We start from the raw sequence: 13311 nt of genomic DNA on the forward strand, positions 1-13311 counted from the left end.
AGGGCCCCAATGAAAGCTCTCAAGGCCAAACCACAAACTGTTATTGAGTCCATCCAGGCTGAGGGCTTAAATGAAAGTCTTGCTTAATGTGGTGAGTTCTTAACAAAACCCGTGTTTTATTTACAAATAATTTTTACCTGGTGTCATATTATCCACCTGACAAAACTGTGATTATTCTCAAGAAAAAAAAAACTAGAATTTTCTGACACCAGGATTTAAATTTTTTTGTGACCCTGTAATGCCTCCTTGTCCAGCTTGTTAGAGGCCTGTTCTTTGATATGGGGAGGGGCCTGGTGGCTTGTGGTAAATCAGGGGTAGATTCTTTGCAATGGTTTGGAGCCAAACGTCTGGAAAATGCTTATGAACAAATGTGTATCCTAGCATCCAAACAAGGCTGGTTAGAATGTACTTATCTTTGGGTGTTTCACAGGCAGTCCTCCCACAGCTCAATTCTATTTTGGGAGACATTCTATTTCCTAAGCATTGGTAAATCCTTTATATCAACAATTCTACTCTCCTACATTATGGAGTATAGAAGAATGCTACCCAACACATGAGATGCCTCTGGACAACCTGCACAAAATTAATGAAGAATGGAGATTGCACGTAAATGTTAAATGCAGAGTGTTGAATGACAAGAAAATACTGGAAAAACTAGTCATCTCGGGGATAAGCAAGCTGCTTTCCCTATAATCTACAAGAATTTTGCAGTTGTGCCAGGTGTTAGTGGCAAACACCATTAATCCCAGCACTTCGGAGACAGAGACAGGTTGATCTCTGTGAGTTCAAGGCCAGGCTCGTCAACAGAGTGAGTGCCAGGATGAGCTCCAAAGCTACACACAGAAACCCTGTCTTCAAAAATCCAAAAAGAAAAAAGAAAAAAAGGAATCTTTAAGTTGACTAGAAACCTTTTCCTATATCCATCTCCCTGCTCATAATACTCTGATCAAATTAAGCCTGCAGAGCAAAATTAGTGACAGACCTCCCACTAGGTCACACAATTTACATGGGCCAAATGGGATTTCCCAAGACAGGGAATCTGGCCTCACTCTCCCCACAGATACAAGGAGGACACAACACACTGTCTGCCACACCTCAGCATCTGATCCTCCCATCTGCAAATAGCATCCCCTAGCTCACCATTTTGTGGTTTTCCAGATCACTGAAGTTCTCAGCTCAGCTCCCTGCAGCAGCAACTGCACCACAGCAAACAAAACCGCTGTCTCCTCTTCAAAGTCAAGCCTGGTGAGCAGAAGAGCCCTGAACCTCTTCTGACTGGCAGGTCTCCTGGAGGGCCTGATTGGATAGTGAGGCTTGAGTGACAAGAGCGCCTCCCATAGGGTTAGAGTGTGCTTAAAGACACAGTATTGTGGTTCCTGGCCATGTCTCCCACACAAGAAAAAATCCTTTCTCTAGATCTGCAACAATATTCATTTCAATAGCACTGGCCCCAGGCTAATTTGCAGACCCTGAAACCTTCCTGGTCTCCATAGGAACTTCCCGTTGTCCTCCAGAATATAATTCAAAAGTTTCTACACACCAAAGAACCTCCCTGACGATGCAGCAAACCAAATGGTACCAAATCAAAATGAATTAGGAAAAGCTCACGTGGGAGACACAGCACTGGGATGGAGCAGATCGCTCCACAGCCTCCCTTTCCTCATTACACTGCCCCCTCCCTCCCCTGCCCTCCCTTCATCCCCTGCCCTCCATCCCCTCCCTCCCGTGTCTTCTACCCCTTAAAAAATCACAAAATCATACCTGTATCCTAAGTCTTCTAAAATCCCGGGAAGGAAGTCCAGAGGCGGGCAGGCGGAAGAGTGGTTGCTTGGGAGCGCAGGGCACACTGGGAAATGTAGTCCTGGGGCGAGCTCTCTGCAGGGAGCGGGAAAACTTCTCTAAGAACTGCTGGCTCACCTGGCTGGCTTTGCAAGTGAATGAGCAAGTGAGTCAGTGAATCAGTGACTCAGAGAGCTGAGCCATCCAGGGAATTGAATGCAGGCTGCAGCCAGGTGACAGCAGTCAAGTAAGTAATGCAGTTTACAAAGGGCGAGCTGGCGAGCAGGGTGGGGCAAGAATGGTGATGGGGGAAGGGGGTGTTCATTCTGAAGCTCGTCAGCACCTGCATTCTCGCTCCCGCCCGGGAGTCCATGAGTGAAAAATGGAACAAACAAATGAATGAATAAATTAATAAACGGATGAATGGATGGATCGGGTGCCGCTGCGGTGGCGGTGGGCGGGCACTGGGGGAGCCAGCATGGAGGCAGGGAGGGAGCCCAGCACAGGCAAGCATTAGGGCTCTGGGCTCTGGGGATGTTGGGGGTGGGGTTAGTGAGTTAAATAGCTGTTATTGTATGTTACATGAAATAAAGAATGGCTATAATTGAATACTAGGTTTTCTATTAATAACACATGATGAGCAAGTTCACACGCCTGTGTATAATATGATCTTGTATAATGGAAACTTGACAGGGTTTCTCAAATTTCCTCTCTAAAGGGTAACGAATCACGTATTGACCAAGTTTTGGTTTGTATAGCTGTGAAGAGACACCATGTAGATGGCTAATATTTTATTTTACTTTTTGAAACAGGTTCCCTGTTGCTTTGGAGGCTGTCCTGGAACTCGTTCTTGTAGACCAGACCGGTCTGCATCCTGGGTGCTGGGATTAAAGGCATGTACTACTACACTCTGGCTGTGGCTAATTTTTTAAAGGAAATACATTTAATTTGATGGCTTACATTTTTAGAGGTTTTATTAAGTATCTTCATGTTGCAACATGGTAGAATGCAGGCAGAGATGGTGCTATAGAAGGAGCCTGGCATTTCACAGCTTGACCACTGGCAATGGGAAATGGTCTGGGACACGGTTCATGGCTTCAGCATATATAAGATCTCAGTATGCACACCCCCAGTGACACACTTGCTTCAATAAGTCCATACCTACAGCAAAAAACCAACCTTATATCAGTGCCATTCCCTATGAGCTCATGGGGGCCATTACATTCAGACCAGCACAGGTTCTATGCATTAATTAAGGTTCACAAGGAAGTATGGTTTGTCCTTTTGTGTGAGTAAACAATGAACCCATCCTACTAAGGAAGACTAAATTTTAAGTTTGTTTTCACATCAGAATTTATTAGACTATGAATTTATTGCTGGGGCACACCTAAGGCCCCAGGATATACTACATGAAGTATTCAGCTTTCATTTCACACAATATGGGAATAACTAACACATTGTTTATTACGATCGGATTGGACAGAGAGGCTAGTGAGGAAATTTTTTAACACCAGTTATCATTTTTGAGAAGCCTGTTTTAATAACTTTGCTTCCAATGACTTGCACATGTTAAACTATTATTTTTCCTGGTTTTTCATGTACCAAAAATAAGCCATACCATCATTAATTCTAAGGAATTCTACTATATTTTTGATATTAGTGGTCAAACATATATATGAATCAGAGCACTTATTGTAATGAGCATAGTAAATAAATGTCTTTTAGATATGTAAATATAGCTTAGTCATTACTACTACTACACCCAAAACTGTCCCAAAAACAGAAAATCCAGTGAGACACATACTCTTTACTAGCAGACACAGTATTAAAAGCCCAGGACACCAGTGATCTTTACATTCCTTTGTTGGAGAATATTATGTTTTTGAAAGACAAAACAAAATCTGCCTCAACATACCTTTGCAGATTTCTAGTTTGATAAATTATATGTAATCCAGTGAAAGACATCTGTTAGTCTCATGAATTCCTTTAGATTGAATGTCAATGTTGTTTGATGAACAACTTTGTGTTTTAAGAAATCTTCTTTTGTTTGAATATAACCTTTATCATTTTCAATGGTCACTGGGATCCCTTCCACCTCCCCACATGGAAACAAAAGCAAAAACTCTTCCCTGATGTAACACATATTTTGGTATTTATTCTGAGCTCAAGTCATCTCTAAAGTATATAGATTGGTTTATTTTAGCAGTTTCTTTTTTATCTAATATCTCCTAATGCTGTTGTTTCTGGTTCAGTAGCAATTGAGAAATATAAATATATGATATAAAAATATAAATCTATGATTTAACTATATGATATAAATATATGATATAAAAAATGAATATGATTTAACCTATACCTGGAAGTCTTAATTACCCTTTTAGTTAAATGAGCATATTTTTAAGGAACTTCATAAAGTGTTATTATAAGTAATCTATTTTTGGGGGGGTTTTGAGGCAGGGTTTCACTGTGGCTTTGGAGGTTCTTTTGCAAAGAGCTCCTGTAGACCATACTGGTCCCAAACTCACAAACATCTGCCTACAACTGCTCCCTGGGTGCTGATATTAAAGATGTTCACCAACAGCACCTGGAGTAAGTAGTATTTATTAAGAAAATATCAGAAGTCAGAAATGGGTGTAAGAATGTGAAAGAGCAGAGAAGCAGTTGAGCAGCCATCAGTATGTCCTACCTCTTCCATTTCTCAATCTAAAACAGAGAAAGATCCTCTCTCAGCTCCTCCTTACTAATTCCTGTCTCCAATCTCTCCACAGTTTTCCAAAACTCAATTAACAGGTAGCTCTGGTCTCTGATGCCACACAAGCTTTATTATAAACATATGATCAAAATATCACACAACCCCAGGAATTCTTATCTATCTCACACATTTGCACTTCCATTCCTCACATGAAAGTCTTCATGACAGATGGCACATAAAATGGACACCTCAACATCCTGTGTTCCCAAATGCAACACAGCTTCATCTTCACTGCTTCATGCAATGAACTCTCACAGACTTTCCATTTGGGCTCTGATTGACCAAAACATAGATGTGTACAATAATGAAGAACTGACCACAGAATAAGAATCCATCATCTTTATATTTTCCATCTTTATTGTTTGCATAGTCAGTTAAAAACTGGTTGAATCTGCCATGATTTTGTGGACCCTACAGAGCTTGGATTAAATGTGCCAGGTTTTGAAGAATGTTGCTCCTGAGACAATGAATTACTTTGCCTACTCCTTCAGTAAGGTAAGGGCACTGCTGGATAGAGTCATAACCATGGGCTACCTTCCTAGGCTTTAAATAAAGAGCAGAGCCCATTATCTTTTTTTCTCCAAATTATAATAAGAGTATATTTTTCCTCCTCCCAACAGTTTATTTTTGAGGATAGTAGCAATCTCTTCAATTTTTAAACCCAAGATATTCTCCAGAAGGTTTCAAAAAATTGTTTTGGTAATAATGTCTCAACAAAAAGCCTTTCCATTTATAGTGTCATTAAACTGACTAGTGCAAAAATTATATACACTATAATTTTAAAGGTCTTTTGGACTGTGCTTTTAGTAGTAACCAGGATGCTGGTGCATCTTGGGAGAGATCTAACATCACTTGTGAAGGGGAAAAGGAGTTTGAGTTCCATTCCTATGTGAATGCAACAAGCAGCAAAACAGCAAAGTTTCTCCAACTAGCTTGTACTCAGCTGTGATTTTTGCTAGCAGAAGATCCATGTAATGAGTTTTGAAGATTTGGAGTATTTGAGCTTAGTGAAGGATTTGAGTTTCCCAGCTGAGAACTCCCATTTACTGGGGTCCCTTTACCATTCAAAATACCACTAAACTTCCAATTGTCCATGTAATTAGCTTTTCGCAACCTCACACAGCCGTCATCTCTTGCAGATGCTAGCAAGGTTCCTGTTATGTTCCAATTCACCCTCCAGACCTAAGAGTTGTGAAAAAAACTGAGCCAAGATATGGATTGCAAATTTTATGGGACCAGCAGAAGAAGTAAGTTATTTCCTCATAGGTTTTAATGTGAAAATTCTTACATCTTTGGGGGCTATTGCCAGGATGCGGAAAGATCTCGCCAAATTCAGAGCAAAGGCAATATCATGAACAGGATCTGTGACTGTCATAAGAATTTCTGCTTTCATGGATTTCCTGATGTTTTTATTGTACTCAAAAATCTGTCCCTTGGCCATTGCCTTTGGACTGCCTTCAATACTTCCCACAGTGATCATGGGAGAGTGAGCAAAAGAGATGGAAGGGTTCCAAGAAATACAGCTACAGCTCAGCTTACTTGAGATCTCGTGCTGTAGAGACCACTGGCTGAGATTCATAACATCTGGGTCCTCATATATTCTTACTATGTCATCTGCTGAACAGGTTGCTAACATCAGACCCATATGTTTGGGAGCAAATTTCACATCAGTAACAGATGTTCTACTGTCCACTAGAGTTGTCCTCTTCACCCAGTGACTCTGGCCTCGAAGTTTATCGTTTGATTCTCCAACTATTTCTTCCCAAACAGCTGTGGTTTGGTCAACAGAACAGGAAGCCAAAACTTGTCTGAATTCAGAATGAGCTCATGTCACATGCCATACAGATTCACTATGTGTCTTCCAACTAGCAATACAATGCCAATCTCTGCTTTCACTTTTATCCCAGACCTTGATGCTCTGGTCGCTGGAGCAGGTGGCCATCCTGCGCCCATGCAAGTCAACAGATACATGGTGCATGAGGACTTCGTGGTCCTCTGCGATTTTGTGATCCACAAACAAGGCCGCCGCTGCTGTATGCTGACCCACTTCCCAGAAGACGGCTGAGGTATCAGCAGACCCTAGACCACCTCAGAGGTGCTTGTGGCACATCAGCCCACCTCGCCCCTGCGTGCCACTGGGTCCTTTCTTTATTGGTGTTAAAATCCTTGAAAATTCCTGTCTCTTTTCCATCAATATATTGTTATAAGAAACTACTAGTGCTCCTTTCTTAACAAAACATATACTTTCATATCTTCCTCATTGTGTCCTTTACACTGTAGACCTAAAAGAGTCAACAATAAAAACCATTAACAGAGACAATATTATGCCTAAGACATCAGCACAATAATCTTAAACCCATTCTTATTCATTTTTTGTTATCTGTAGATATTAACAAAGATTTGGGGCCAAAATATCACACAAATGAACTTTTGCTGAGTTTTTCATGAAATCTTCTAAGAACCTGTGCTTACTTACCAGGCCAAAATCACCCCATACATTCAAAAAAGGAATGAAGCCAGGATCGGCCTAGAGGGCAACAGCAAGACAAGGATATTACTGTTTTATTGAAGAAACAGATATTTTATATCTTTATCAGAAACATAAAATAAAATTTCCAGGATCAATACAGCTGTAGTTGCCAGGATACTATGAAAATTGCAAGCCATACAGGATATGTTTCTTATTTTCTCTTTAGCTTTGTTACTGCCTTGTGCTCAGAGATATTGCCAGTGGAATTCTTCTCATGTCAGTCATCAGAGAACACAATCTTTTTCAGGCAGAAATCAAACATTCTGATCTAAGAACACACTCAAATAGTTTCTCAGATGATCCTAGGTTTTCTCATGTTGATATATGAGGCTAATTAGGAGATAGAGACAGTAATATATGAGGTTTAAAAAACCCAAAGCTGCCAGCAGATGGTGGCACATATCTTTAATCCCAGAACTTGGGGGACAGAGCCAGGTGGGTCTTTATGAGAATGAGGCCAGTCTGGTCTCAGAGTGAGTGTCAGGATAGGATAGGCACTGACTCTGAGACCTATAGAGAAAGCTGTAGAGAAACCGTGTCTCAAAAATCGAAACACAAAAACAAAATAAAAAATCCAAAGCAAATGCATTAATCGGATCAATATCCTAAGCACTAAGACTGAAAGAGGAAGATAGCAACAATTGGTAAACACAGATATACCACGACATGGGAAGAGGTAATCATCTTAAATAAATTAAAAACAAAACTATAACTGAGTCTCTACAGAAACTTTCCCCCAATACAAATCTCAAGGAACAGATAACATAATAAAGTTTATGTAGAACAATTTGGAAAATGTACATAATTATCTACAAAACTAAATAAAATTACTTTATAGTTTTTGATTACAGAAAAACTGTGCACAGATTCACATAATATGAGGACTAGTCTTTTTGCAAAGATACAACAATGAGAAATGTATAAAACACAGTTTGAAAGAGTGAAAGGTTTGGTGAGGAAAAATCAAGAAATAAAGCAAGGAAAATAAGTCAACTTTTAATCAAAAGACCAAAGAAAACTTATGAAAGGTAAAGTGTGATCTTGACCAATGTAATCAGCTCCCTATAATTCTATGTGTATAGAAATTATATAAACACAGACCACAATTTTTACAAAATTATCTCAAAGTGACACTTGATATGTTGTTTCTGACCCTTGACCAACTGATATTTCTTCCAAAAATAGAATCCCTGTCCCGACCTGCAGGACGTCAACCTGGGGCAAGAGAGTCAGGGATAGGAAATGGGGATGAGAGACACAGAAAGAACTACCTCAGGACAGGATTCTGATCAAGAGGCAAACCTTCTTTTTCTCAGACTAGCTTATAGAGTCATTAGAACAGGATATGGGGAGGGGTAGAATGGGTTGTGTGTACACCAGGTGTTAGAATAGCCAGGATATTAGGAAGCCACAAAGAGGATGTTTGGCAGGGTAAAGAGTTTATGAATAAGAAGTACAGGAAGGGTTGCCTAGGTGACTGAGCCTGTGGGTGGAGGACTGGGTCAATTTGTTTCTTTACTTCAGCCAAGGTTCTAAGGAGCTGCTATGTAAAGGTTAACAGACAACTATGTGGCCAGCCAAGAATGGCCTAGGATATCATCCCAAACCCTGAGATCTATGTCTCCCAATAAATCCCCATGCTCTAGAGCACTCTAAGGAAATGGAGGTGGTCTCTTGCTATATACCAGCACCTCCTTGTAATAATTCCTTCTTGTTTCAGGTAAATGCAGTGCCTCTGATGCTCACTCACAGAACAGCATAGAAAAATAATTTAAATAATTTAAAATCTGCTTCCAATGATTATGGTACAAAACATGGATCTTGTCCTAACTACCTGACAAATTCCATGCACACTTCATTAATCTCTGAACATCAGAAACCTCTTTTTCTCTCTGGAACTAAATTTCATTGAATCACCACTTTGCATTTAGTTGTAGCACCAAGTTACAAGCATTTTAATATTGTGTTGTTGAAAGACGATCCACATCACCATTTTTATATAAGTTCCTAAACTCTGCAATATTTGTAATAGAAACCTGAAAATGGAATGCAATATTCAGAATTTCTAGAAACCAGAATTTCAGTTTTCTAATCTTCCTTACCAAAAGCAGTACCCATATGTTAACTCTTGACATTGATACTGCAATATTTATATCCTACAATGTGATGACTTCAGAGTCTCCCATTACCCAGTAAAACCATTATGGGAGGCATGTAGGACAAAGGCCACTGCCCAGGTTACCACATGGACCAAAAGAACTATATTCTGTCTCATAGTCCATCCATATACCAACAGAATTGAAAGCTCACTGGGTGGTGGAGGCACAAGCCTTCAATCCCAGCACATGGGAGGCAGAGGCAGTAAGGTCTCTGTGAGTTCACCACCAGCCTAGTCTGCAAGGTGAGTCCCAGTAAAGCCATGACTGTTACACAGGGAAACCCTATCTTGAAAAACAAGCAGTCAATAACTAACTAAATAAATAAATGAAATTATAGCTGAGCAGACCTTCTCTGAACACCATATACTCACCACGGTATAGCTTGTGGTCTTTCTTACAACTCACATCAGCAAAGGCAGAGGAATCCATGGCAAGAACCCACAAATTACCTGACACTAGTACACCTGATTGCTAACACTCCTCACCCCACAAAAAATTAGCCAAAATTGGCTAGGGCCAACCTGCAAGGACTCATATTAGCAGCTTCTCTACTGGGTGATCAGAGATCAAATAACTCTGACAGCATAGACCTTCCAGCTCTTCCCTTCCAGGAATGTAGATGGAACACTTGTCTAAAAAGTTTGTAATTTAGTGCTCCTCAGTGTTAGAGCACATCCAGTTCCTCATCTAAAGCACAGTGTCCTTGATGTGCACAGTCCATTACACACTCAATTTCCTGTTCAGTAAACAGAATGCCTCAGAGCTGGGAAACCCAGGAGCAAACACAGGTCACATTTCCAAAGTAACTGCTTTTACTGTGTAACTGGGTCAGAGAAAAAGAGGCCATGAACTAAAAAACAATGGGGGATTGATAGGTCTTGGAGGCAGAAAAAAACAATGTGAAAATGATGCATTTATAATCTGAAAAACTATATGAAAAGCTGAAAAAGGCCTCATGGCCATGTGCTCCAGAGACTAGAGACATTCAAGATTTCTCATACCATTTCTGTAAGCAATAAACCACAAAAATATCAGTCCACAAAAATGGATACTAGCAGTTAAGTAGAATACAATCACACAGCATGGATATTCCTAAAATGATTTCTTAAATACACCATTGACTTGAAACAACATGTCATTCTTCAGGGATAGGATTCTGAGGTGAAAGTCAAAATAGATATGAAAAATAGGACAAGTAGGACAAGTAGAAGATAGAAAACATAAATGCTAGGGTGGGGAGGTATTGAACAGGTTATGTCTCAGAATAACTAAGCTAATTTATTTTTAAAAATTTATTTATTATGTATACTGTGTTCTGTCTGCATACATCCATGCAGGCCAGAAAAGAGTATGAGATCTCATTATAGATGGTTGTGAGCCACCATGTGCTTGCTGGGAATTTATATCAGGACCTCTGAAATACCAGCCAGTTTTTGTAAACTCTGAGCCATCTCTCCAGACCGTAACTAAGCTTCTTAAGTAAGATAGCATCTTGTATACTAAATATATGGGATGGGAGGATCGAAGGATTTGGGAGACTTATATGATTTCATACAAAACTAACATATGACCAGAGAAATTCAGGAGGAGACTAATCAAACAATGCCACACAAGTAAAACAGAGTGTCTCAAGAACATTACTGACTAAAGATTCAGTGGCCTTAGGACAGAAAACAACAGCTCCATATGGCAGGAAGAGTTGGTAATCTCAGTATTTGCGGCAATCCTTCCAAAAGTTCAGGGCCCCAGACAATTACCAGCTCTCCCAAACATCTTGCAAGCTTTAGAGAAAGATCTGTGTTTTATTGTCATTACATCAGGCCCTTAGGGAAATCTCCCAAGTCCTAGGCCCCAGGCTGTTACTAACTCTCCCAAGAATGTTCCTCCTCCCAAGCCAAAAGCATAAATGATAGCCTTGCTAAATAAGGTAAGTTCTTAACACAACAGTGAACAGTGTTTTATTTTCAAATTATATTTACCTTTTGTCATATTGCCCTTCTTGAAAAACTATGCTTTCTGAAAAAAAAAAATACTAAAAGCAAAGTGGTAGTGGTGTAAGCCTTTAATCACAGCAGTCAGGAGGTAAAGGCAGGTGGAACTCTGTGAGTTTCAGACCAGCCTGGTCTACAAGAGCTACTTCCATGATAGCCTCCAAAATCACAGAAGAAACTGTATCATAAAAATACATAAAAGAAAAAAATTCTAGATATTTATGACACCAGGTTATAAGGCTTGCAGTGATCCTGTAAAGCCTCCTTGAGCACCTTGTCAGAGGCCTGTGCTTTGATATGTGGATGGGCCCAGAGGCTTCTTGTAAATCAGGGGTGGCTTATTTTTTAATGGTTTGGAGCCAAATGTCTGAAAAATCCTGGTGAACAAATGTGTATCCTAGCATCTAAAAAAGGCTGGTTAGCGTATACTTAACTTTGGGTGTTTAAGAGGCAGTCCTCCCTCAGCTCAATTCTATTTAGGGAGTCAGTCTATTTCCAAAGCAAAATAGGGGACTGCTACCCAACACATGAGATGCCTCTGGAGCACCTGCACAAAATTATCTATTGACGTATATTACATGTAAATGTTAAATTCGAAAGTGTTGAATTTCAATGAGCTACTGGAAAAAACTAGGCATCTCTGAGGGAGGCAAGCTGCTTTCCATACATACATCAAGAAGCTTGAAGTTAACTAAAAACATGCTCCAACACACAGCTCCCTACTCCCAATGTTCTGATCAGATGGACCCGACAGAGTAAAGTTATTGAGAGACCTCCCCCTAGATCAAAGAATCTACCTGGACATCATGGGACTTGGAAAGGCAGGGAATCAGGTCACAGTCTCCCCCGAGAGTCAGAGCAGATCCACCACGCTCTATGACACACCTCACCTTCTGCTCCTCCCCATCTGCAGACAGCATCTCATAGCTCAACATTTTGTGTTTTCCCAGATCACTGAGGCTCTCAGTTCAGCTACCTGCAGTAGCAACTGCACCACAGCACAGAAAACCACTCTCTGCTCTGCAAATGCAAGCCTGAAGCCTGCTGACCAGAAGAGCTCTGCACCACTTATGACTGGAAGGTAACTGGAGGGCCTGATTCAATAGTGAGTGTTAAGTGACAAGATACCTCCCATAGGGTTAGGTGTGCTTAAAGACACAGTATTATGTTTCCTGGCCAACCCTCACACACAAGAAAAAATTCTTTTCTAGATCTGCAGCAATATGCATTTCAATATCCCTGACTCAGATTGCAGTCCCTGCTATCTTCCTGCTCTCCATAGCAATTAGCCCTTTTCCTCCTGGATGTTATCGAAAAATTTCTACAAACCATTAATCCTCTCTTTGGATTCAGCAGTCCAAATCAGACAAAATAAAAATGAAATACAAAAAGCTCATGTGAGAGACGATGCTCCCCTCCCCTCCCTCAGCTGTCTTCTCAGCCTCAGCCAGACCAGATCTATGTGAACCCTGAAGTTCAGGGACCATAATTGTGGGGGATAAACAGTAATGGCGGAGACTGCAGTTCCTGGAATAACAGCCACATCATCAGGAGCAGGAGCAAAAGCAGCTGGTGGATTTCTGTAAGTTTGAGACCAGCCTGCTCCACAATAGTTAGTTCCAGGACAGCCTCCAAAGCCACAGATAAATCCGGTCTTAAAGAAACAAGAGTAAATAAGTAAAATAAAATAAAACAAGCAAAGAAAAAGCCAAATATGTCTTCACTTTTGCATGCTCATGACATTTACTACAGTACATGCCTATAATCCAATGCTTTAGATGACAGGTAAATTAAGATAAAAGAAATCCTGCCAGCCTATTTATGTGGCATGGCAACCTAGAGACCCAGTTTCACACATGCTAACTGTAAAAGCAAACACCCAAATTGTTCTCTGATATTTATACCCAAACCATGACACACATGTACAATTTTGACACATAAAGAATCACATACATACAAACAGACATAAGTAAATAAATAAATAAAATTATAATAGGATGGTTTGGCACACACCATTTATTCTAATATCTGGGAAGAAGAGACAAGCAAAGTTTTGTGTACTTGTGGCCAACCTCATCTGCAATCTGAGTTCAAGTCAGC

General features: G+C 40.3%; 1 pseudogene; it reads right to left on the reverse strand.

Annotated features, from left to right (window-relative positions):
- Window positions 1–5470: 5470 nt before the first annotated feature.
- On the reverse strand, window positions 5471–9649 carry LOC100755835 (annotated as a pseudogene).
- Window positions 9650–13311: the final 3662 nt, after the last annotated feature.

Source organism: Cricetulus griseus, unplaced genomic scaffold (genome assembly GCF_003668045.3).
Source record: "Cricetulus griseus strain 17A/GY unplaced genomic scaffold, alternate assembly CriGri-PICRH-1.0 unplaced_scaffold_138, whole genome shotgun sequence".
In the NCBI taxonomy this organism is placed as follows: Eukaryota; Metazoa; Chordata; class Mammalia; order Rodentia; family Cricetidae; genus Cricetulus; species Cricetulus griseus.